Source organism: Hyperolius riggenbachi, chromosome 3 (assembly GCF_040937935.1).
Source record: "Hyperolius riggenbachi isolate aHypRig1 chromosome 3, aHypRig1.pri, whole genome shotgun sequence".
NCBI classification, from domain to species: Eukaryota; Metazoa; Chordata; class Amphibia; order Anura; family Hyperoliidae; genus Hyperolius; species Hyperolius riggenbachi.
The window spans coordinates 297,468,664-297,495,488 of record NC_090648.1 but is presented as its reverse complement, the minus strand read 5'-3'; the positions used below and the strand labels follow the sequence as shown (position 1 = coordinate 297,495,488).

At 41.0% G+C, this 26,825-nt stretch overlaps 1 protein-coding gene across 2 annotated transcripts in view; it reads left to right on the top strand.

The window, feature by feature from the left end:
- Positions 1 to 26,825, top strand: part of PRICKLE1 (prickle planar cell polarity protein 1) — a 121,479-nt gene that overhangs the window by 81,319 nt on the left and 13,335 nt on the right. The window lies entirely within an intron of this gene.

The window sequence follows — 26,825 nt, the reverse complement described above, 5'->3', positions numbered from 1 at the left end:
AACCTGAAGTAAATTAAACCATATACTGTGTGTGTGTGTGTGTGTGTGTGTGTGTGTGTGTGTGTGTGTGTGTGTGTGTGTGTGTGTGTGTGTGTGTGTGTGTGTGTGTGTGTGTGTGTGTGTGTGTGTGTGTGTGTGTGTGTGTGGTGTTGTTTTCCTTCAGCTGATGTAAAACTTTACCGATGTGAATAGGTGTGCTTCAGTAAACCGAATCTGCAGTAATTGTTGTGCTTTTCATGGTCAACAGCTATCTTAAGGCCCATACCCACAAAATGATTTTGCGCACCAAACATTTTTTCGCAATATCGCTCAACATTGTTTGTTTAATGAAAATTGGTTAAAAATGTTTAGTGATGCACACCATCTGCAGCAATCGTTCTTATTGACGGACATGTCCGATTTAAGTCCTTCAGTATCGTAACGATCCTTACTGACTTGCATGGTTTTGCCGCAATCGTATAAATGATCATTTATGTGATCGTTTGTTTCTGATGCTGCAAACACTCAAAGATTCGGCCAGATGGATCGGGAAACGATCATTCTTTGGAGATCCTCCATGCATCTGGCCACATCTGCCAGTGGGTACGTAACTTATGGCCTCTTCATGACTTGTTTCACACCAGTACCACATGGCAGCGGTTGTAACTCCTGGTGTGTCGAGTGCTGACACGGTGGGTGGCATTGCCCAGTGGTAGAGAGCCGCGACATGTCACATCTGAGCACACCTGCAGCTGTGCTCAGATGGGACTCTATGGGGGGGGGGGCACTTGTCCAGCACAGTTACCGAGCTAGATAGGTGGCACAGATAGTATCATTTCCCCACTACTATTTGTGAGACAAATAATATCCTAGCTCATTGAAAACCACTGGAGGTGTGACCTGCTGTGCAGGACATAGTTACGCTTCTTGCTTTATGGTTCCATACATCATACAGTCAGTAAAACTACAACACATCTGGAAAGAGGATTGATGCATTTGATCTTGTTTCAAATTGTATTTTTTTATATTGTCAAAACCATATGCGCTTTTTCTGTACAACAGATAAGGAACACATTGTTTTGTCAATTTACAAGCTTAAATTTTGAAACAAATGTTGTAGGCGTGATTGATGGCTAATATGTGTGTATTGGCAAAGATAACTCTAGCAAAAATAAATCTGCTTTTGTATATGTCTACTCTGCCTTATTAGAGAGTAGTCCTCATACTTACCTGTGAAGGGCAAGACGTATAACCTTTCTCCTGGTGGACTCAAAGTGCTTCAGAGTTGCAGCCGCTTAGGGCACTCTCACAGGTGACCAAGAACATTAGCGAGCCTTGCCCAAAGTCTCCTTACTGTTTTACATATTTGCCAGGATTAGAACTCACACCCTGCACAAAAGGCAGCACCCTTTTACACTATCCAGCTGCCGCTACATACTTGCACTTGTCGTGCACCCATAAGATCCCAATATTTCACTGCAAACGCTACATTCTTATGTCATCCAACACTGACTCCTCTGCTACCAGTTTATCATTGCTGGACTAAGGAGACTGTCATTTTTAAATGTTTTAATATTCTAATATGTATATAAGATTTCTGTTGTAGGATACATAGATCTCCTTGAATAAAGTTGTTATAGGGAATGCCAGAATAATCCCTCTTCCCATAAAACCCTCCATACATATGTATGTTGTGGCCTAGTAATGGCTTCAGTGGTGCTGCTAAGTGTTTTCTGATGTGTTTTCTGCCTGGATTATGCAAGCCACATTTGGTTGTACAAAGCTGGGCTCTGTAAGTCACTGGATGCTGGAAGCCACCAGCAGAGTCTGCTCACTTCTGTCCAGAATAGGCAGTGCAGAAGGAATAGCACTCAATCATCCCCCTTCATGGCTGGCCAGGAAAGCAAACATTCACACTAGATCACTAATCATAGATGCTCCTGGACAGAATATGCCCATTCATCACAAATGAGGAAAATCTTAACCTAATTGCAGGTGTTTTAAACACTTACACTCTGGGTATCACGTCCATTTGAAATGACTATACTGCATTTTTTAAACTTCACATAATACCTATTCTGTTTGGATATGATTATCCAATAAGCCTTAGTGCAGATTCTCCTCTCTGTTCTGTAGCAACAAATGAGGGTAAACTGGTTAAAGTGGACCTGAACTCAGAACTCATATCTGCTCTAAAAGATACACAACAGCATAATAACCTTTAAACAAAAAACATGTATTTGTTACAGCTGATACAAATCCTAAAATACAATTGTAGTTTCTACTTCCTGTATGGAAGCAGGCATATTTATAGCCTGTGCTTTCAAATGGGCTTATCTGCTTATCTGCCATAGGCAGTCATGTGACACGGGAAGGATCAAATTACAACTCCCCCCCCCTCCCCCCCCCCCCCCCCTCCACAGATGAGGAGGAATTAAAAGGCTAAGGTCTCTAATTACATTCAGGGTGCATTTCTCTACATTTTCCTTCTGCTCTATGCAAGAGTTCAGGTCCACTTTAAGCAGTGACAAATGGCCAGTCTTTCTACATAGGTCAGCATATCATCAGCTTCATGAACTATCCTAATGCTACATACACACTTAAAAGATTAATGAAAGATCACAGACCAATTTTACCCCCTTCCATGTAGTATGAGAGCCATACTCTACACAGTCTATTCTATAAAGCTGAACTCCCCATCAGATAAAAATCTTTGCAAGATGCTGCACACAGAGATGCTGTACACATGCAACAGATCAGTATCTGCTAAAGATCTGTTCCTGCAAAATGCATTCATAGTCTATGCTATCTGCAGATTTCATACACACCTTGTTTTATGCTGGGCATACACGGTTCGTTTCTAGTGCTCGATTCTCCTCTCAACCGTTTTTGCCGCTCGATTCTGCAGTCGATTCACTTATCTTATGCTCGTTTTTCTTATCTTTTCCCATTCGCTTCCATCAGAAATCGAGCGGTGAAAGGATCGAAAGGGAGATTGGACTCGTCGGAAATTATCTATCGAACCATCTAATCACCTCAAAAATGAACAGTGTATTCCCAGCATTATGCTGTGTTCATAGTTAGATATTCCATCCTGTTAAGCAGTGTATTAGCTCAGTGTGTCTATAGCCCTCCATCTATCCGTATTTCTTTACTACGTATTAGGCTAGAAAGAGTCATTTCTTTATGGTAACCACTATCTTTGTATAAGAACAGAAACTGTTTTCAGCTATGTTTTTGTAATAAACTGTATAGAGGTGCTTGTGCCCTGAGTCAGAGGCTTAAAGTGGAAGTCAGAAATCAACCCTGTATGTATTTAAGAATTTAACCCCCCTAATTCCAACCTCATCTGTGACTAATCACAAGTGGTATTAAGTATCTCAGCTGTGTCAGCCCAGGAATCTTGGCAGCCTCGACAGAGCAGCTAATTTGTAAACACAGGATGTTAACCTTATGTCTGTTTCCATGAAAACGAGAAGTAGTAACACTGCAGATTTATTGCAGGATTTATATCTGCTGTAACAAAGAAATGTTTTTCTTTAAAGGTTATGATGATGCTTATCTTTTAGAGCAAGGAGGAAGTTCTGAGTTCAGGTCCGTTTTAAAGTGTGATGTGCAAATCAGCTGGACTGCTTGCATATGTAATGCAGGAATGGGGACTTTTATGTAACTATCATTATTGTTATTCCACTGATGATATCACTTTGCTATTAAAGCTAACCATATATAGGTTAATACCAGGCCAATGGGTCAATGACCTCTGCCATATGATTGGTGTATTAATCAAGGACTATCCTCCATTTCCTCACATTGCACAGTTTTCAAATAGATTTTAGCCAAACTTTGATAATGACCTGCAAAAGGCATTTCCATTCATCATTCCAAGAGCTGTGGCTCTGCAATATTTTATTGCAGTACAAATCCGCTGATAAGCTCTGAAAAACACTAAGGTGCATACACATGTCGGAATTTTCCAAACGACCGGTCGTTTTTTCACGTTTGAACGTCCAGTCGTTTGGACGTCAAATCGGGCGTGTGTACGGTCAGTCGTTCACCTGATAAGACTGGTTTTGACGGATCCGCTTTGGGGATCATTCAAATCCAGTCTTATCAGGTGAACGACCGACTGTACACACGCCTGATTTGACGTCCAAACGACCGGACGTTCAAACGTCTAAACGACCGGTCGTTTGGAAAAATCCGACGTGTGTAGGCATGGATGTAGAGGCTGCTCCTGGCACTGATAGCACTGCACATCATGTGATGCACAACACTGAACAGGTGCATTGCTCGGCTGTTGCCTAAAGACTGGTACATACCAGGCAATTGTCCCATCAGATTAAAGAGTCGATCGATAATATCTGTCATGTCAGATCTGCTCACAATTGAGAACAGGATCGATGTTGTGCAGTACTGATCTGAAAATCGATGCCGTTCTCAATAAGGAACAGCGTGGACATACCAGAAATTATCCATCGATCTGACGAGAAAATTACCTTGTGTACAAGCCTTAATGGCTTGTTCTGTTGAATGGGGAGGGAAGGAGGGACAACTTGGCAGTGCACAATGGAGCAGCTTCTGAGATAAGTGCAAGAAGAAAGTAATGGTATTTATCTTGCGTGCTGGATAAGGGACATCATGGGAATTCTGTACAGTGTCATCCGAGCTGGCTCCAAACTGCTGCCTCAGCCCAGTTCCCTTTAGTGTGTGAGGCTCAGTCTTGTGGCTGCTCCTCTGTGTATATTCAGGTCAGGAAGCCTTCCATACACTTGTAGGAATCCTTGTCAGTCTCAATATATGTCTGTTCTCTTCATTATCCAGATCTTTGTGAGATGAGACAGTGATAACTGTGCTTGATGGAATTAAAAGGGATTAGGTAAGTAAACTGAATGTATAGCCTGGGGTCCTCACACAAAGGGGAATTATTGTGAAACTGAGATTAAAGCATGATTAGATTTCATTTCACTGAACAGTGAATTTTGTTTTAAAAGACAAGTTTAAATGGTTTAGTTGCCTTTTGTATTCACGTCGTGTGTACAGATGGTATTCTGATTAAAAATGGAATTTTTCAGGGAAGCTCTGATCAGATGCCACTAATTAGCTGCACATACTGTGCAGGGCTGGGTTTTATTCCACAGTGTCCAGCAGGAATGTTTTGCTCACATGCAATACTGTTTATGTAGGGAGCCTCCTGGTGTGTCTTGAAGAGCTCTCAATGTCCGCTTTTTCCACTTAGCGTTTGATGCACAGGGGAGTGAGCAAAGTTCATATGTATGGGCTTTAGGTGAAGGAAGCTGGGAATGCTGGTGGCCATCTGACTTTAGTGTTGCTGGAATTCTGTGTAAGCAAAGTGATGAATGGGGGGCTGGGCTAGTGGCAGTGTGAATAAAGCAGAGGGGCCGGCTTTTCTAAGTACAGGTATGATAGGACATGGTCTCTTCTGTTCATTCAGAGGATGGAAACTGCCTAAGTGGAGTCACATCTAGGAATGTCTCTGGCGGCTGCCCAGTGATCTCAGCTGATCCCATGCAGTAGGTGAGGACAGTCTATGCATGAAATTATGCACGTCTACATTTTAATTTGTTCGTAGCTACTGAAAGATTTTCTTAATGGTTTTAGCATTGTTATTCACAAGGCAAATGTTGTGTTTTTGCAAGGAAAGCTGCAGTTGCTGATTATTATTGGTGGTCTATATCCAGGCTGGTTGGGTAGAGTTTAAATATGGTTGCTTGAACAGGGTTACAGCTTAACTTCACATTACCTGCAGCTCAGTGCAGACGCTTAATCTCAGGGCTTTGTATAAGTGAGGTTAATTGGATGTTGATGCCTGAGTTGTGGAGCTGTAAGCTAAGAGGGGTCAGCCTTGGCTGAGACTGAGCCGCTCTGTGTGTCTCTGTTCCTGCTGACATACAAGTTGGCCCCACATTTGATCCCTTTTATGGAACAGACGTTGCATTTGTACACTGCATGTGGACGTTTGTTGTCAGCTGGTCTGTCTGATCTGCAGGTGGTCTGAGAGCGCTTTAAATTTCATGTTTGAATAACTGTGATTTTCTTTCTCAGGGGAAGCCTTTATTACCTAATTCTTGCCATTGCCCCTGTTTAATATTGTTCCAAAAATAGAAAAAAACCATTTCTATAGATCCTGGACAGTTTTATTTTCTTGTACTTTGTGGTAGAAGAGCAACCTTTTTGTTTCTTATGAGATGCATAGTAGTGACGGTAATGGGAAGAGTTCTTGTACATGTAGTTGTGTTTTACATTGATGAGAATGCTTTTCCTCCCCCTACTCTGGGAAGTAGCTTCAATGGCTCTGGCAATATAAAAGACAAAAGGAGTGTTGTTAAATCCAGCAGGTGACAGTGTGAGATGTAAATATCTGTGTACATTGGAATAGTGCACTTTACTGTTTCCCAGAGGTCAACACAGGACAAATCCCAGAAACTGGGCAATGATCGCTACTAAAACTTTATTGTTGAGGACTAATCTTACTGCATGTGGTAGTTTCAGATCAATCTCTATATACTCCTCCCTCTGCTGCAGTGTCACGTCTTGTGTCACACTGGCTGCCCTTTTCAAGTGGAAATTCTGGGAATGACTTTAATAGGTTATCCATTTCTGATCATTTAGAATTGCCCAAGATCTGGATAACTTGTAAAATGCACTGTGGCATTCAGGTGAAAATTCCTCTCGGGATGTTATTGTGGCATGTTTCACTGTCCTTTCCACCTCACTGCTTTACTATGCCACAATTAAGATTACTGGCAAGACATCTCCTTTTCTTTCCCATCCTTAAAGACTGTAGAGTGCTATGAAGGCTGCCATATTTGCTCTCTGTAATCCTCTGTAGAAACTTGAAACAAGAGGATACAACTATTTTTTCTTTATTTTGCACAACTTCCCCCATACATTCATGCTTCAGAGGAATGCAACGGCAACAAGGCAAAAGTATTCACTGCAGCCAGTTATTTCCAAGAGCAGGGGTGAGTGCAGAGGAAGGAAGATACCTCTGCAGACTTCACTGTCACCCAAAGTGACCATAAACTATTGTATAGGGTGACAGAAACTTGTCTGCACAAAGACCTTAGAAAATGTTAGTCACCTTTCTCAAAGCTTACAACTATCCCGCTTTTAGAGCCAACTATCTCTTTTATGCTGGGAATACACGTTACGTTTTTCGCATTCGATTCTCAGCGCGATCTATTAGCCATTCAATTTCCTGCCCGATTCTCTTATCTTCCGGTCGATTTCTTATCTTTTTTCCATTCACTTCCATGAGAAATCGAGCGGAACATAATCGAGCATGTCAGAATTTTATCATCGAAGGCATCTATCGGAACGATTCTCCGCAAAAAAAGTAACGTGTATTCCCAGCATTAGGTGCTATGTGCAATCAGGGCAGTTAAAACGGACAACTACTAAAAGGTTTAAGACTTCACACTCCTTGCTTTTTAGAAGCAAGATATTTTTTGGATAATCATTTTGCTATAATTTTTTTTACAACTATAAATTGGCATTTTAATGGATTCTCAAAGTATTGCATGACTGGAGGCATGCCAGGGATGTGGCCTGTATTGCTTGGCACTTTCACTTGTCCTTCTTTTTCCATCCCTAGTAGCGGGGATACATGCAGTAGTCACTGTGATGCACAACTGTGGAGTGAAGAAGGATACTCATTCTTTTTAAAGGGAAATTCCACTATTTTATAAAATTACTGTAAGGCAGTGCTTCCACTTCCGGAGCCTATGGTCCGCTGTGGTCCGGCTGTACCCTGGGGCAGATGCGCTCCCCCATAAGCTATATGGGGGGGAACGCATCGGTTTGCCCGGGATTATTGCAGACTGCACAGAAGTGCGGTCTTTTTACTACATCGGATCCTGCGGATTCTCAATAACTTTGGCAGTAGTACTCTGTGTATTGTGTTTTTGTAACATAGTTGCTATGAGACTGTACGGAAACTTCCACCATACTGCACAGGGCATGTAGCTATACTTAAACACATCCTCCTCTGAAATTGTAAAGTGTGTACAGGTGTCCCTCAATGTCACTGACCCCCTTCTGTCCACCCACAGCTACTGTTCATGCCAGGACTTCAAAGGATGTTTCCACTTTGTGATGCTGCTTGCTCATCCTCCCCCCTTCTCTATAGAGCAACTGCTTGGCTCCCAAAACGCACTCTGAAACAGTCATCCAAAGTGATCAGGAACAATTGTTTTAGGCGACAGTAGAGAAAAGTGCGTTCTGAGCTTTAGGCCTTGTGCACACTACACTTCAAAACCATCCGTTTTCAGGGAATAAATGGTAATGGACACGTTATCAAATCCTATGTTTGTGTCTGAAAATTGCAATTGCACCTGTGGGCTCACCTCACTTTCATTGGCCTAGCCTTCTGGAATCTCTGCTATAGCTTACAGGTTGGCACCTACGTGTTGGGTTTTCTCTGTTGTCAATGGAGCAGGCTTCTAACAGTTTTTACTGGCTCCTGTATTCCCTGATGCCACACACAGACTATAAATAATTGTTGTCTGGAATTAGCAACATTACTGCCAGGGGTTTAGGAACAATCTGTTCTGGAGAGTGGATGGGAAGGAAGAGCAAGCAGCACCAGAAGTTTCCTCTGAATCTCTGCCGTGGAAGCCAGTAACATTTAGGGAAAACATTTGGTCTAAAATATGTTTTTACCTCCACTTTGTACTGTAAAGTTTTAATTAGTGTTAGGTGTGATTTCTGGCTTTGTGGAAAACGCAAGCACATGTTTGACAAAGCGGCATCTTATTCCTGCATAGTAGACCATGCCTTAAAATAGACTGCTATTAGGATTAGTTTTTACAGCTGCTCAGCTGGTTTGTACATGCTGACTGCCACTGACGTGGACAGCACATTTCCACTTCCTTCTGAAGAACGCATTCAACTGTAAGCGTATTCACTTGTGTGGCTGCTTCAGCACTCCCAGTCTTTCTCCACAGACTGGTTCACATGTGCTCCAGGAAAAAAACAAAAAACTTTACATTCATGTTTCCCTTTAAATGAGAATGCTCTCCTTATATCTGTGTATTAGGTAGAAGGTATGGAGGCAAGTTATGCTCTATACAATATTGCATTTGTGCTCTGATGTGACACTGGGATTATCACACACACTAGAACCTGCACAAATTCGGAAGGCTTTGCAAGGAGAGGTCCACTGAACAAGGGGAACCTAAAGTATAAAAATTACATTCACAGCGCTAAAACCACAATATTCACTTTAATACATTTATAACCGCAATATAGAAAACACTGATCATTATGATCATAACCTGCTATGTTGATTCACATATGCACAGCAAATCACACTCCTACTGCAGTGAGTTCAACTTTGAGTTATTATTATTATTATTATTATTATTGATTTCTAAAGCGCCAACATATTCCGTGGTGCTGTACAAAGTAGGAAACAAACATGGGGTACATAATAAAGACAATGGTGTACACTAATATACAAGATACATAATTGGTGACAAAATACAAAAAATGATACAGAATACAGAATTGGTAATGACAGTGATAACAGTAACATGGTGAATAAAATGTATAATGATTTCCAAGACACAAAAGGGGGAAAGAGCCCTTGCGAGCTTACAATGTAAAGGGAATGAGTTGCAATTGTTAGTAGGGAGAATTGGGGACAGTAACAATATACTCCTTATGCTGGGAATACACGAGTCAATTTTACCGCTCGATTCTCCCGCTCGATCATTTCGCCGCTCGATTACGCAGTCAATTATCTTATCTTACGCTCGTTTTTCGTTTTTCATTTACTTCAATCCAGAATCGAGCGGCGAAACGGTCGGAGATGTCGGAAATTATCTATCGAGCCATCTTAATGGCTCGATAATGGAGCCGTGTATTCTCAACATTAGATGTCCAGTTTCTCAAATGGGTTAGTGTCACCAGTAAATCATTGAATCACTCCTCTTCATATGGGATATTGCAGCCTATTGACAGCAGTGTTATAGTGGTTCAGAAGTGTGTGATATAGTCCCTTTTACGTTGCACAACTCATAGCCTCAGAGCCAGTAATAGTCCTTAATGGAAAAGTGCAATTCCGCCATGTGTATTGGCAAAAATGTCTTTGCAGTCTGCCGCCTGGGACTTCAGTAATGAATGTTAGCAGTGTTAAGGTGTGTACACGCCTCTTGATTTTATGTGTGGTGGATCACTTGCGGGTTGGGGGTCAGAGGCCGCTGTACATACGACTATGGGCTGAGGCAGTTGTTATCGGCCATCCTAGTCAGGTGTGCTTACGAACTTTTAGTTCAAATGGTCTACATCCTAGGTTCTCAACGTGTGGTACGCGTACCCCAGGGGGTACTTCTGATGGTTCCAGGGGGTACTCAGGCTTGATATACTTAACCAAGAATAACACATTTAGAGTTTTGGAAAATGATAAATCTCATTTAAACAACACCAAATTAGTGTTTTAGCAAATTAAAAGCAATGGCAAATGCTTGGAAATTGTTTAGAACCAGTTATCATGCACTAGGATTAAATATATACTTGTCAAGGGGTACGTGTGATAATGTTTACAATTCTAGGGGGTACTTGGTGAGCACAGAGTTTTAAAAGGGGTACATACCGATAAAATGTTGAGAAACACTGGTCTACATGATAGTGGGAGTGTACTCAAGCTTGGGGTAGGTGGGAGCTCGGTTTCCTCTGCTCATAAGTCTATCTCCTCTGATATGATTCTTCCAGGAGACAATCCACAGCCTGCAACAACCAGCTGCTTGGTTGTGGAGAGTCTTGTGACTTGCAAGCTAGTGTCTGGGAACTGTTACGATAGACTGGTCCCGGCTTCTTCCGTTGCTAGAAAAGCCTAAAAAGCAAAAATAAATAAAAATAAAATCTGTGCTTGATATTGGTTTCCATGTTTCGTGTGCCATACCAGACTTCTAGCAGTGACCAACCTCATCACATGAATAATAAAGTAAGTAAAAATCATAAATCCGGTATCATTACTTCTAAAGGTGCATACACACATCAGACTATAGTCTTTGGAAAATGAAAGATCACAGACCAATCTTACCCCCTTCCATGTAGTATGAGAGCCATACTCTACATGGTCTTTTCTATGGAGCTGAACTCCACATCAGAAAAAATCTTTGCAAGATGCTGCACACACAGATGCTGTACAGACACAAAAGATCAGTATCTGCAAAAGATCCGTTCCTGCCAAAAATCCATTCCTGCAAATTTCAATGATAGTCTATGAGATCTGCAGATCATCATACACACATGATTTAACTGACATTCATCTGCAGATCAGATCCACCAGGATGGATTTTCAGATCTGCAGATGATTGCTTGATCTGCAGATGAATGTCAGTTAAATCATGTGTGTATGATGATCTGCAGATCTCATAGACTATCATTGAAATTTGCAGGAATGGATTTTTGGCAGGAACGGATCTTTTGCAGATACTGATCTTTTGTGTCTGTACAGCATCTGTGTGTGCAGCATCTTGCAAAGATTTTTTTCTGATGTGGAGTTCAGCTCCATAGAAAAGACTGTGTAGAGTATGGCTCTCATACTACATGAAGGGTGGTAAGATTGGTCTGTGATCTTTCATTTTCCAAAGACTATAGTCTGATGTGTGTATGCATCTTAACTGTGGCTTATTCATGGCCTCAAGTTTCCTGAATGCTTGTAGGACTCTACTGGCTCCTGAACTTGACTGATTGGCTGAGGATCTTGACATAGGACTTGTACAACTCTAAAAAAAAATAATGTTAGACTTGACTCAAATGTCTTCTGAATGGACTACTGCTTTGGTACTCTTCTTCTGTTCATAGTATTACAGACTTGTTACCTTCTTTCTCAGTGTGTTAAGAGCTTATGCATTAAACTAAATTTGCTCAGCTTGTATGTTTAAAATACTTTGACTGCAATCAAAACATTCAATCAAAAAATATGCCGTTGAACTACCAAAGTAGCAAATGTTTTTCCAAAGCAGGCAGTTCCACTCGTGTATATTAATTTGAATATGCTTATTGCATCATGAATGTGTGGTGCAGTCTTTAAACTGTCTGTTCAAAAACCCTAAGCCTTGACCTGTAAGTGAGCAGCTGTGGAGACAACTCAGCCATTATACGTGTATCACAGTGTCTGTACTGTATGCAGATGCTAATATTTCAGTCTGGTTAAACCATCATGTTTCACGTGGATAAGACCCTCTTTGTAACTACTTTTAAGCTGAAGAATGTAATATAGTCGAGCTTTACTGCCTTTGCCAAGGTGATGTCTCCAGTGCTGGATCCCCCAGCAATTTGGAATTAACAGTCTTCGTGTATATAATTTTTCATGGAGTTTGTTGGCCTGTAGAGCACAAAGTTCTATTGCTGTTTCATATTAACACAAAATGGTCTAAACGTTTGACTTCTGTATACTTATTAAGGGTATACCATGCATGTTAATGAATTGGTGTTTAATAAAGTTTTGTGATATTTTGTACACCTAACCAGACTAGATAGTCATGTTACCCAGGATACTGTAGCATGTAAAATTGTCGGGGGACTTGTCCCTTGTGACTGGCTGGCCGCTGACACAGTAGTGTGAACAACCCAGAAAATGTGACAATGTCTTGCCAGGTGTCCATTTCTTGTTTATTCAGGCAATCATGCTTATTGTGGATTATAACTCTAATAAAGTGTGGGATACTTCCGTTGGCTCATGACTCTTGTCACGTCTTTTTTATAGATAAGTGTGCATGTGAGTCTTAAAGTCACCCCCGTAAACTTCTTTCTTTCACCTGATCTTGCTAAGCACTGGTAAAAAAGTAGCACATAAGGACCCCACATGGTGTAAAGAAAAGGCTAAAGATAAATCAGAAAAAAAACAAGCAAGAGACTTTTGGAATTTTCTAATCAATCAAATTTTATGGCTACTTTATTTGTATAGCTGGCTGTAGGCACAGTCAATGAGATGCAAATTATTCAAAGTTCACACACATTTCAGCCTGGAAATGAAGTCACAGTAGCATTTGACTGGTCAGTTGTTTGGTTCAAGCTGCAAATATTAGTATAACATTTGCATCAACTCAGAATTATCTGCATCTCATTGCAACTCTTATAATAATCTTGTCGCAAGCTTTATACACACTGTAGAGTTTTGTCGTTTGGAGATTATTCTTGATCCACCTCTGGTGAAAAAACTCTCAAATACATTCATTCCATGACCTCATTCAGCGATCTGTCATGCTGAGTCACTAAAATGTGATATTGTATGGAATTTTTGTCCACAATACAGTGCTGTCCCATTTAATGTCACTGAATGGGATCAGCATTGCAACAGAGCACACAGGTACCTTGTGTTGCTGCATAAACGCACGGTGACCTGCAGTGTGTAGTGGTCAGTGATTTGGTGGGATAGATTGTTCTTTCCTGATCACTATTGTTTCTATTGGAACTTTGATGGTTCAGCAGCAGGATAGTAAACCCCCCCTCTCCTTTCCATAGAACAGAACACTGTTCAGTATTCTTTTTATAATTTTGCTTCTTGAAATGACTGTTCAGAGGCAAGCTACAATATTCCAAAGTTTGTACATAGGTTTAGTGGCGTGATTTGTTCAGTAATCAAAAAACTTTCTAATGCGCTCTATAGCTGATAGCAATAAGAGTTCAGTTCACATAAGTCACCATCCAGCAGCTTAAATCCGTCCAGCTGAATGTCCCAGGAAGTCACTGAGTCTCCTCATTGGCCAGCCAACACGTCATGAAAAAATGAAAGAGAAACATACATAGCGTAATCCAATTGATGCAACGGTTTTTCCCTTCACCACTCCAGAGTGATAAAACACACCACCTTGTGCTGGAACACACTCCCCCCGATGTGCCCGCACTCACCCTGTCAACCTCCAATCGAACCGGAGGTATGGATATAAAGCATGTACAGGGGAAGGCAGGGGCGGCAGAGATCAATCCGGCAGGTATGCAGTCTAAAAAAAAAAAAAGCGTAGAAGATCAAAGCGCATTGTATCATGTATAATGGCAGTCCCGGGTAGCCGCTCACATAGACGCTTCTGCTTCAGACCCTCACGTCCTGCAGTTTCCTGGATCCTTTGGTCATGTGACACAGCTCCGCCCTATGCATTTCGTCACATAGAGTGACTCATCAGGGGCATGTGTCACAGAAGAAGAACGTAGGTTATATTCACATCTAAAAACCCACCCCCTTTTTGGTTAGACCCGCCTGGTATTAGGCTCGAATCCTCTGCAAGCCTCTATATCAGCGCTTACCCGTGGGGGACAAGAGGACAACAGAGGAAATATTGCACTATTGATATTACATCAAAAACACAGGCTTCCAAACTTCAAACAAATAAAATCAATAATAAACACAATAATATAGCAGCAAAACGTTATATTGCAACAAACCCCCCCACATGGATCTCATCCTATGGATTATACTGAAGGAAAAGAGGTGTACAGCGCTAAGCCAATTTGTGGCAGAACACCACACACCAATCAATAGAAAACATACAGCTCCATAAATGAAGACACCCCCCTATATATAATCACGGATTTATATACTCCAAAAACCCCATAAAACACGCAAAAGACGCGAAAAAAGCGTCGAGAAAACATTAAAGCGGTAAAAACACGTGAAAAACGTGAAAAAAACGTCGGTAAAACGCCAAAGCGGTCAGACCAAATAAGGTCAAAACCTACTTATTTGATTCTACACGATTATACACGATCGGATGAAGATCCACAAGAGTGAAATGTTAAAAAATAAATAAAGCAACATCAGCTATTAGAAATAAAACAATTAATGTCCAACTCAACATTAAGACCAATTGGACTGGACGTATCCAAATCGAAAATCCACTTGGTCTCTTTTTTTGACAACTCTCGGACCCTATTGCACCCCCTCCAGTTAGGTGTGAGTTTTTCAACTGCGCAAAAATGCATTGCCTTTGGATTACACTGATGTTTAAGTTTAAAGTGGAGAGACACACTATGTTGCTCAAACCCTTTCCTTATATTTGTAATATGCTCACCGATTCTTTCTTTTAGTGATCTGGTGGTGCGGCCCACATATTGTAGGCCGCAATCACACCAGATCACATATACCACAAACGCCGTAGCGCAAGTCACAAATTGCCTGATCTTGAACACACCACCATTTGCTGTTGATATAATTTCATTGGTTTTGTGGGCAATAGCCTCTCTACAACACTTACAGCCCCTACACGGAAAAAATCCAGATGTTTGCCATCCTATTACATTTTTCTGTTCTGGGGGGTCTACACAACTTGGAGCAATCCTATTTTTTAGAGTGGGAGCTCGACGATAGATAAAGCTAGGATTATTAGGTAGAATATTCTTCAGTACATAGTCACTCTGCAATATATTCCAGTGTCTTCGAAAAATCCTCTCGACTGATTTATAATCGGCCGAAAAATCACTTAAAAAGGAAAAGGCCTTATTATCATCTCTTGGCTCCTCCCCCTTTGGTTGCAGTAGAATCATTCTATCCTTCTCTCCAACCCCTTTTTGAACTTCTTCTAACCAAGTTTCACTATACCCCTTCTCTATAAACTTAACTTTCAAGCCATCTGACTGCTCATAATAATCTTGTAGGCTTGAACAGTTCCTGCGGACTCTCGTAAATTGTCCTTTTGGGACACCTCCCAACCACTGTGGGTGGTGACAGCTTGTTACATCAATATACGCATTGCGGTCCGTAGATTTAAAAAAACATTTGGTGGAGAAACCCTCTCCTTCTCTCGTGATCGTAAGATCTAAAAAATGTATGGATTCAGTACTACATTCTGCTGTAAGTTGAATGTTTTCCTTTATACTATTAATCTCAGCAATAAAGTTTCCAAAACTTACCTCATCACCCCTCCAGAAAATCAGCAGGTCATCGATGTATCTTTTCCAGAACACCAACCTAGACCCCCCCCTTCTAATCGCCTCCTCTTCCCATAGGGCCATATAAATATTTGCCAAACTTGGCGCATAAGATGCCCCCATCGCACAACCGTATATCTGTCTGAAGAACTGATATTTATGCCAAAAATAATTACGTTTTAAAGAAAAATCTAGTAAAGATAAAATAAACTCCATCTGAACACCGCGCATCTCACCAAACCGGTGTAAACACGATCTGACCGCTTCAATACCATCCTCGTGGGGTATATTAGTATAAAGCGACCCCACATCTGCCGTCGCCAACAAAATACTACCCTCTATCTTCAGTTCTTCCAACAATTGTACGGTATGCTTGGTATCCAATAGCACATGAGGTAAACGAGGAACCAATGGCTGAAGATAACTGTCTATGAACTGACCCACTCTATGGGTGATAGAGCCCACCCCACTGAGAATAGGTCTACCCGGAGGATTATTAGGGTTCTTATGGACCTTGGGGAGCTGATACATAATAGGTATTCTTGGAGCTGATGGCACCAAGAAATCACTGGTTTTCTTATCAAGTAATCCCATCATCAATCCCTCATCCAACATGAGGGCCAATTCTCGTTTGTACTTTAAGGTGGGATCACCTGACAATTTCTCATATGTACTTTCATCGTAGATTAATCTATCCAATTCTTCAAAATATTGATCTTTACGTAATACTACTACTCCCCCCCCTTTGTCTGCAGAACGCACGACTAAGTTTTTTTCCTTTAGAATACTGTTAATGGCTTGTTCATCCGATTTTCTCGATTTAATATTCAATTTCTTTAGGTCATAAATTACCCGATCTTTAAAATTTTCCACTGCGTTCAAAGCTGAATTATCTTGTGGGTTAAAAGTTGATGCATTCCTAAAAATTACACTACTGGTAGACCCAATATTGTTTGCTCTATTCGTGGGACCCTCATTCTGAGCAAAATATTTCTTGATGTTCAACTTCCGTGTATAACGGTGAACATCAATAAAAGCATTGAATTTGCTCAGATGATTTCTAGGAGCATATTTCAACCCACGATCTAGCAACTTTATTTCACATTTTTCCAGGGGGACTCCACTCAAATTAAAAATACCAGTTCCTATTACTGCCTTCTTCTTTTGTTCCCTTCTACCTGCTCTCCTCCCCCTTCTGCACCTCTTTTTCTCGGTGTGTTTGGATGCCCCCCCAGGTATTCTCCCTCCTCCCAACCTTCTCTCCAATACCGGGGGCGTGGGGCTAAAAAATGGGGTTGTCCAAAATTCCTGTCATCAACTAACGGTTGGTATCTGTTCTGAGTATGAACGGGATACTGGTGGTAGGGTTGTGGATCCTGTCTTCTATTCCAATGGGACCCCCTGTTATTCTGATACCCACCTCCCCTCCCCCTATATGATCCAGGGTTAGTTTGATCCCCACTTCCCACCGGCTGTTCCTGAGATCTAAGTATCTTCCCTTTGGGTTGTGTTACTTGTACTGGGACATTAGATACTACAGTGTTAGATTGGGCCCCTGCTGAATTCTCTACTTGCTGATCTCCATTTTTTCTCGCTTTGTCGGCTAGTCTTTTTTGTACAATAGGTTGCCATTTATAAGCCATTTTCTTCTTATGGGCCTCACTATCCCTTGCAAACTTTCTTTGCTTATCCGCTATGATATTCTTCTCACTGACTGCAAGAACCTCTTGGATCTTTTTAGTTCGCGCCACATATTGTTCAGTATTCTTATATGGTTCAGTTTTTATTCTAATATTCTCAATTTCCGTACCTAACCTTTCAATTCTTCCTGTTTTCCTTTTAATTAGAAGCTCAATCAGACCCAATCCGCTTTTATCAAAATATTCCTCCCACTCTTTAGAGTTTTCCTCTGTATCTTCCCCATCATCAGGGGTAATATCCCACCTGATTTTTTTTTTTTTTTGGGGATAATTCCTTCCTTGTGATATTTTTTAAGTGTTGCAATATCCCACCACGTTTGCTGCTCTTTAACCATTACATTCTGGAGGGATTTAAAATCACTATCCAAATCAATTACACCTGGCGCTGTATCTTTAAACAGCTCATCTAAATCATGCAATCTTCTGTTCCTACTTTCAAATAGATCCATAGCTGCAAACAATTTTTTACAGAAAAATGACAAAACTTGAATAGAGATAAAGCTGCGCTAATGGAAAAAACAAATTAGCACGTGGAGCGCACTAAAATAAACAATACTGTAAATTGTCCAATCACAAATCAAAAAACTTTCTAATGCGCTCTATAGCTGATAGCAATAAGAGTTCAGTTCACATAAGTCACCATCCAGCAGCTTAAATCCGTCCAGCTGAATGTCCCAGGAAGTCACTGAGTCTCCTCATTGGCCAGCCAACACGTCATGAAAAAATGAAAGAGAAACATACATAGCGTAATCCAATTGATGCAACGGTTTTTCCCTTCACCACTCCAGAGTGATAAAACACACCACCTTGTGCTGGAACACACTCCCCCCGATGTGCCCGCACTCACCCTGTCAACCTCCAATCGAACCGGAGGTATGGATATAAAGCATGTACAGGGGAAGGCAGGGGCGGCAGAGATCAATCCGGCAGGTATGCAGTCTAAAAAAAAAAGCGTAGAAGATCAAAGCGCATTGTATCATGTATAATGGCAGTCCCGGGTAGCCGCTCACATAGACGCTTCTGCTTCAGACCCTCACGTCCTGCAGTTTCCTGGATCCTTTGGTCATGTGACACAGCTCCGCCCTATGCATTTCGTCACATAGAGTGACTCATCAGGGGCATGTGTCACAGAAGAAGAACGTAGGTTATATTCACATCTAAAAACCCACCCCCTTTTTGGTTAGACCCGCCTGGTATTAGGCTCGAATCCTCTGCAAGCCTCTATATCAGCGCTTACCCGTGGGGGACAAGAGGACAACAGAGGAAATATTGCACTATTGATATTACATCAAAAACACAGGCTTCCAAACTTCAAACAAATAAAATCAATAATAAACACAATAATATAGCAGCAAAACGTTATATTGCAACAAACCCCCCCACATGGATCTCATCCTATGGATTATACTGAAGGAAAAGAGGTGTACAGCGCTAAGCCAATTTGTGGCAGAACACCACACACCAATCAATAGAAAACATACAGCTCCATAAATGAAGACACCCCCCTATATATAATCACGGATTTATATACTCCAAAAACCCCATAAAACACGCAAAAGACGCGAAAAAAGCGTCGAGAAAACATTAAAGCGGTAAAAACACGTGAAAAACGTGAAAAAAAACGTCGGTAAAACGCCAAAGCGGTCAGACCAAATAAGGTCAAAACCTACTTATTTGATTCTACACGATTATACACGATCGGATGAAGATCCACAAGAGTGAAATGTTAAAAAATAAATAAAGCAACATCAGCTATTAGAAATAAAACAATTAATGTCCAACTCAACATTAAGACCAATTGGACTGGACGTATCCAAATCGAAAATCCACTTGGTCTCTTTTTTTGACAACTCTCGGACCCTATTGCACCCCCTCCAGTTAGGTGTGAGTTTTTCAACTGCGCAAAAATGCATTGCCTTTGGATTACACTGATGTTTAAGTTTAAAGTGGAGAGACACACTATGTTGCTCAAACCCTTTCCTTATATTTGTAATATGCTCACCGATTCTTTCTTTTAGTGATCTGGTGGTGCGGCCCACATATTGTAGGCCGCAATCACACCAGATCACATATACCACAAACGCCGTAGCGCAAGTCACAAATTGCCTGATCTTGAACACACCACCATTTGCTGTTGATATAATTTCATTGGTTTTGTGGGCAATAGCCTCTCTACAACACTTACAGCCCCTACACGGAAAAAATCCAGATGTTTGCCATCCTATTACATTTTTCTGTTCTGGGGGGTCTACACAACTTGGAGCAATCCTATTTTTTAGAGTGGGAGCTCGACGATAGATAAAGCTAGGATTATTAGGTAGAATATTCTTCAGTACATAGTCACTCTGCAATATATTCCAGTGTCTTCGAAAAATCCTCTCGACTGATTTATAATCGGCCGAAAAATCACTTAAAAAGGAAAAGGCCTTATTATCATCTCTTGGCTCCTCCCCCTTTGGTTGCAGTAGAATCATTCTATCCTTCTCTCCAACCCCTTTTTGAACTTCTTCTAACCAAGTTTCACTATACCCCTTCTCTATAAACTTAACTTTCAAGCCATCTGACTGCTCATAATAATCTTGTAGGCTTGAACAGTTCCTGCGGACTCTCGTAAATTGTCCTTTTGGGACACCTCCCAACCACTGTGGGTGGTGACAGCTTGTTACATCAATATACGCATTGCGGTCCGTAGATTTAAAAAAACATTTGGTGGAGAAACCCTCTCCTTCTCTCGTGATCGTAAGATCTAAAAAATGTATGGATTCAGTACTACATTCTGCTGTAAGTTGAATGTTTTCCTTTATACTATTAATCTCAGCAATAAAGTTTCCAAAACTTACCTCATCACCCCTCCAGAAAATCAGCAGGTCATCGATGTATCTTTTCCAGAACACCAACCTAGACCCCCCCCTTCTAATCGCCTCCTCTTCCCATAGGGCCATATAAATATTTGCCAAACTTGGCGCATAAGATGCCCCCATCGCACAACCGTATATCTGTCTGAAGAACTGATATTTATGCCAAAAATAATTACGTTTTAAAGAAAAATCTAGTAAAGATAAAATAAACTCCATCTGAACACCGCGCATCTCACCAAACCGGTGTAAACACGATCTGACCGCTTCAATACCATCCTCGTGGGGTATATTAGTATAAAGCGACCCCACATCTGCCGTCGCCAACAAAATACTACCCTCTATCTTCAGTTCTTCCAACAATTGTACGGTATGCTTGGTATCCAATAGCACATGAGGTAAACGAGGAACCAATGGCTGAAGATAACTCTGGAGTGGTGAAGGGAAAAACCGTTGCATCAATTGGATTACGCTATGTATGTTTCTCTTTCATTTTTTCATGACGTGTTGGCTGGCCAATGAGGAGACTCAGTGACTTCCTGGGACATTCAGCTGGACGGATTTAAGCTGCTGGATGGTGACTTATGTGAACTGAACTCTTATTGCTATCAGCTATAGAGCGCATTAGAAAGTTTTTTGATTTGTGATTGGACAATTTACAGTATTGTTTATTTTAGTGCGCTCCACGTGCTAATTTGTTTTTTCCATTAGCGCAGCTTTATCTCTATTCAAGTTTTGTCATTTTTCTGTAAAAAATTGTTTGCAGCTATGGATCTATTTGAAAGTAGGAACAGAAGATTGCATGATTTAGATGAGCTGTTTAAAGATACAGCGCCAGGTGTAATTGATTTGGATAGTGATTTTAAATCCCTCCAGAATGTAATGGTTAAAGAGCAGCAAACGTGGTGGGATATTGCAACACTTAAAAAATATCACAAGGAAGGAATTATCCCCAAAAAAATCAGGTGGGATATTACCCCTGATGATGGGGAAGATACAGAGGAAAACTCTAAAGAGTGGGAGGAATATTTTGATAAAAGCGGATTGGGTCTGATTGAGCTTCTAATTAAAAGGAAAACAGGAAGAATTGAAAGGTTAGGTACGGAAATTGAGAATATTAGAATAAAAACTGAACCATATAAGAATACTGAACAATATGTGGCGCGAACTAAAAAGATCCAAGAGGTTCTTGCAGTCAGTGAGAAGAATATCATAGCGGATAAGCAAAGAAAGTTTGCAAGGGATAGTGAGGCCCATAAGAAGAAAATGGCTTATAAATGGCAACCTATTGTACAAAAAAGACTAGCCGACAAAGCGAGAAAAAATGGAGATCAGCAAGTAGAGAATTCAGCAGGGGCCCAATCTAACACTGTAGTATCTAATGTCCCAGTACAAGTAACACAACCCAAAGGGAAGATACTTAGATCTCAGGAACAGCCGGTGGGAAGTGGGGATCAAACTAACCCTGGATCATATAGGGGGAGGGGAGGTGGGTATCAGAATAACAGGGGGTCCCATTGGAATAGAAGACAGGATCCACAACCCTACCACCAGTATCCCGTTCATACTCAGAACAGATACCAACCGTTAGTTGATGACAGGAATTTTGGACAACCCCATTTTTTAGCCCCACGCCCCCGGTATTGGAGAGAAGGTTGGGAGGAGGGAGAATACCTGGGGGGGCATCCAAACACACCGAGAAAAAGAGGTGCAGAAGGGGGAGGAGAGCAGGTAGAAGGGAACAAAAGAAGAAGGCAGTAATAGGAACTGGTATTTTTAATTTGAGTGGAGTCCCCCTGGAAAAATGTGAAATAAAGTTGCTAGATCGTGGGTTGAAATATGCTCCTAGAAATCATCTGAGCAAATTCAATGCTTTTATTGATGTTCACCGTTATACACGGAAGTTGAACATCAAGAAATATTTTGCTCAGAATGAGGGTCCCACGAATAGAGCAAACAATATTGGGTCTACCAGTAGTGTAATTTTTAGGAATGCATCAACTTTTAACCCACAAGATAATTCAGCTTTGAACGCAGTGGAAAATTTTAAAGATCGGGTAATTTATGACCTAAAGAAATTGAATATTAAATCGAGAAAATCGGATGAACAAGCCATTAACAGTATTCTAAAGGAAAAAAACTTAGTCGTGCGTTCTGCAGACAAAGGGGGGGGAGTAGTAGTATTACGTAAAGATCAATATTTTGAAGAATTGGATAGATTAATCTACGATGAAAGTACATATGAGAAATTGTCAGGTGATCCCACCTTAAAGTACAAACGAGAATTGGCCCTCATGTTGGATGAGGGATTGATGATGGGATTACTTGATAAGAAAACCAGTGATTTCTTGGTGCCATCAGCTCCAAGAATACCTATTATGTATCAGCTCCCCAAGGTCCATAAGAACCCTAATAATCCTCCGGGTAGACCTATTCTCAGTGGGGTGGGCTCTATCACCCATAGAGTGGGTCAGTTCATAGACAGTTATCTTCAGCCATTGGTTCCTCGTTTACCTCATGTGCTATTGGATACCAAGCATACCGTACAATTGTTGGAAGAACTGAAGATAGAGGGTAGTATTTTGTTGGCGACGGCAGATGTGGGGTCGCTTTATACTAATATACCCCACGAGGATGGTATTGAAGCGGTCAGATCGTGTTTACACCGGTTTGGTGAGATGCGCGGTGTTCAGATGGAGTTTATTTTATCTTTACTAGATTTTTCTTTAAAACGTAATTATTTTTGGCATAAATATCAGTTCTTCAGACAGATATACGGTTGTGCGATGGGGGCATCTTATGCGCCAAGTTTGGCAAATATTTATATGGCCCTATGGGAAGAGGAGGCGATTAGAAGGGGGGGGTCTAGGTTGGTGTTCTGGAAAAGATACATCGATGACCTGCTGATTTTCTGGAGGGGTGATGAGGTAAGTTTTGGAAACTTTATTGCTGAGATTAATAGTATAAAGGAAAACATTCAACTTACAGCAGAATGTAGTACTGAATCCATACATTTTTTAGATCTTACGATCACGAGAGAAGGAGAGGGTTTCTCCACCAAATGTTTTTTTAAATCTACGGACCGCAATGCGTATATTGATGTAACAAGCTGTCACCACCCACAGTGGTTGGGAGGTGTCCCAAAAGGACAATTTACGAGAGTCCGCAGGAACTGTTCAAGCCTACAAGATTATTATGAGCAGTCAGATGGCTTGAAAGTTAAGTTTATAGAGAAGGGGTATAGTGAAACTTGGTTAGAAGAAGTTCAAAAAGGGGTTGGAGAGAAGGATAGAATGATTCTACTGCAACCAAAGGGGGAGGAGCCAAGAGATGATAATAAGGCCTTTTCCTTTTTAAGTGATTTTTCGGCCGATTATAAATCAGTCGAGAGGATTTTTCGAAGACACTGGAATATATTGCAGAGTGACTATGTACTGAAGAATATTCTACCTAATAATCCTAGCTTTATCTATCGTCGAGCTCCCACTCTAAAAAATAGGATTGCTCCAAGTTGTGTAGACCCCCCAGAACAGAAAAATGTAATAGGATGGCAAACATCTGGATTTTTTCCGTGTAGGGGCTGTAAGTGTTGTAGAGAGGCTATTGCCCACAAAACCAATGAAATTATATCAACAGCAAATGGTGGTGTGTTCAAGATCAGGCAATTTGTGACTTGCGCTACGGCGTTTGTGGTATATGTGATCTGGTGTGATTGCGGCCTACAATATGTGGGCCGCACCACCAGATCACTAAAAGAAAGAATCGGTGAGCATATTACAAATATAAGGAAAGGGTTTGAGCAACATAGTGTGTCTCTCCACTTTAAACTTAAACATCAGTGTAATCCAAAGGCAATGCATTTTTGCGCAGTTGAAAAACTCACACCTAACTGGAGGGGGTGCAATAGGGTCCGAGAGTTGTCAAAAAAAGAGACCAAGTGGATTTTCGATTTGGATACGTCCAGTCCAATTGGTCTTAATGTTGAGTTGGACATTAATTGTTTTATTTCTAATAGCTGATGTTGCTTTATTTATTTTTTAACATTTCACTCTTGTGGATCTTCATCCGATCGTGTATAATCGTGTAGAATCAAATAAGTAGGTTTTGACCTTATTTGGTCTGACCGCTTTGGCGTTTTACCGACGTTTTTTTCACGTTTTTCACGTGTTTTTACCGCTTTAATGTTTTCTCGACGCTTTTTTCGCGTCTTTTGCGTGTTTTATGGGGTTTTTGGAGTATATAAATCCGTGATTATATATAGGGGGGTGTCTTCATTTATGGAGCTGTATGTTTTCTATTGATTGGTGTGTGGTGTTCTGCCACAAATTGGCTTAGCGCTGTACACCTCTTTTCCTTCAGTATAATCCATAGGATGAGATCCATGTGGGGGGGTTTGTTGCAATATAACGTTTTGCTGCTATATTATTGTGTTTATTATTGATTTTATTTGTTTGAAGTTTGGAAGCCTGTGTTTTTGATGTAATATCAATAGTGCAATATTTCCTCTGTTGTCCTCTTGTCCCCCACGGGTAAGCGCTGATATAGAGGCTTGCAGAGGATTCGAGCCTAATACCAGGCGGGTCTAACCAAAAAGGGGGTGGGTTTTTAGATGTGAATATAACCTACGTTCTTCTTCTGTGACACATGCCCCTGATGAGTCACTCTATGTGACGAAATGCATAGGGCGGAGCTGTGTCACATGACCAAAGGATCCAGGAAACTGCAGGACGTGAGGGTCTGAAGCAGAAGCGTCTATGTGAGCGGCTACCCGGGACTGCCATTATACATGATACAATGCGCTTTGATCTTCTACGCTTTTTTTTAGACTGCATACCTGCCGGATTGATCTCTGCCGCCCCTGCCTTCCCCTGTACATGCTTTATATCCATACCTCCGGTTCGATTGGAGGTTGACAGGGTGAGTGCGGGCACATCGGGGGGAGTGTGTTCCAGCACAAGGTGGTGTGTTTTATCACTCTGGAGTGGTGAAGGGAAAAACCGTTGCATCAATTGGATTACGCTATGTATGTTTCTCTTTCATTTTTTCATGACGTGTTGGCTGGCCAATGAGGAGACTCAGTGACTTCCTGGGACATTCAGCTGGACGGATTTAAGCTGCTGGATGGTGACTTATGTGAACTGAACTCTTATTGCTATCAGCTATAGAGCGCATTAGAAAGTTTTTTGATTTGTGATTGGACAATTTACAGTATTGTTTATTTTAGTGCGCTCCACGTGCTAATTTGTTTTTTCCATTAGCGCAGCTTTATCTCTATTCTCGTGATTTGTTCAGTGTGGTCTCTGCAGAAAATGTTTTAGTACTTAATATTAAAATCATCAAAATATATGGTGATGTATTTATAATTACTGAAGGCGGAAAAAAAGTGTTCCTTTTAAAGGGAACCTTAACGGAGAGGGATATGGACATGTGGAATACACAGGATGGAGTGTCTTTGTCATATAGAGGGCTGATGCATCTTCCAATCAATACTCCCCAATTAATACTAATACACTGATTAGGGAGTAAGCATAGATGCACCGCACAGTAGATCCAGCCAGCTGTCTGCAGAAATCCGATCAGAGTTGACTGAACTTGCCTTTATTGCACATGTTCATGTCACTAACATTCACTCAAGCTTTCACAAGGTTTGAGGGAGGCAGACCTTACCAAATAATTAAATGTGCAAAAAAAATGTTATGAGACCATTGATGGTGTCTGGCCTCTCTTTGTGAGCCAGGGAGCAGCCATAAAGCATATATGGGGATTACCATATACAAGATATACATAATACAAAGCGCTCAAGACATTATTACACTTTGCAGTTGATTAACTTTACCTTTTTCATATGTTTTTCTAAAACATAAAAAACGAGTTTTAATGAAAGCTTCAAAACTACCTCTGAGGGAGTTCTTGTGAACAGTTGGCTGGTTCGAGTGGTTGAACTGCACCTGTTGAATAGAAGTTTGTTTAACTGTTAGTAGTTGAAGGGGCAGAACAGTAATCCAGTATTACCCAGGGTCAAAAGGCCACACTCCCTGTAGGATGAAACTGTAGCTTCCTTTGTTGGTGTTCTGGCTCTCTCACCCTCTTTTATGATGATTTTGTGGTATGTCAAACACTTCTTCCCATGTCTCATAAAGGATACCTGTGAATTCACTTGCTTCTCCCCCTGCCAAATGTACCAAGTGGTGCTATTTTATATACTATAATTTAATAACAGTACAAGTATTTCTTATAGTAGTACATCTTAAAGGGGGTTTTATTGTGTCGCAGTGAGTGGCAGTTTTTTTTTCTTTTGCTTGCTGCCTTTTATCCCTTGATCATTTCCCACACATTAAGCTATGTGAAAATTAATTGATGTTTAAATGAACTTTCCTGCCCACAAAAGGTCCTGTCT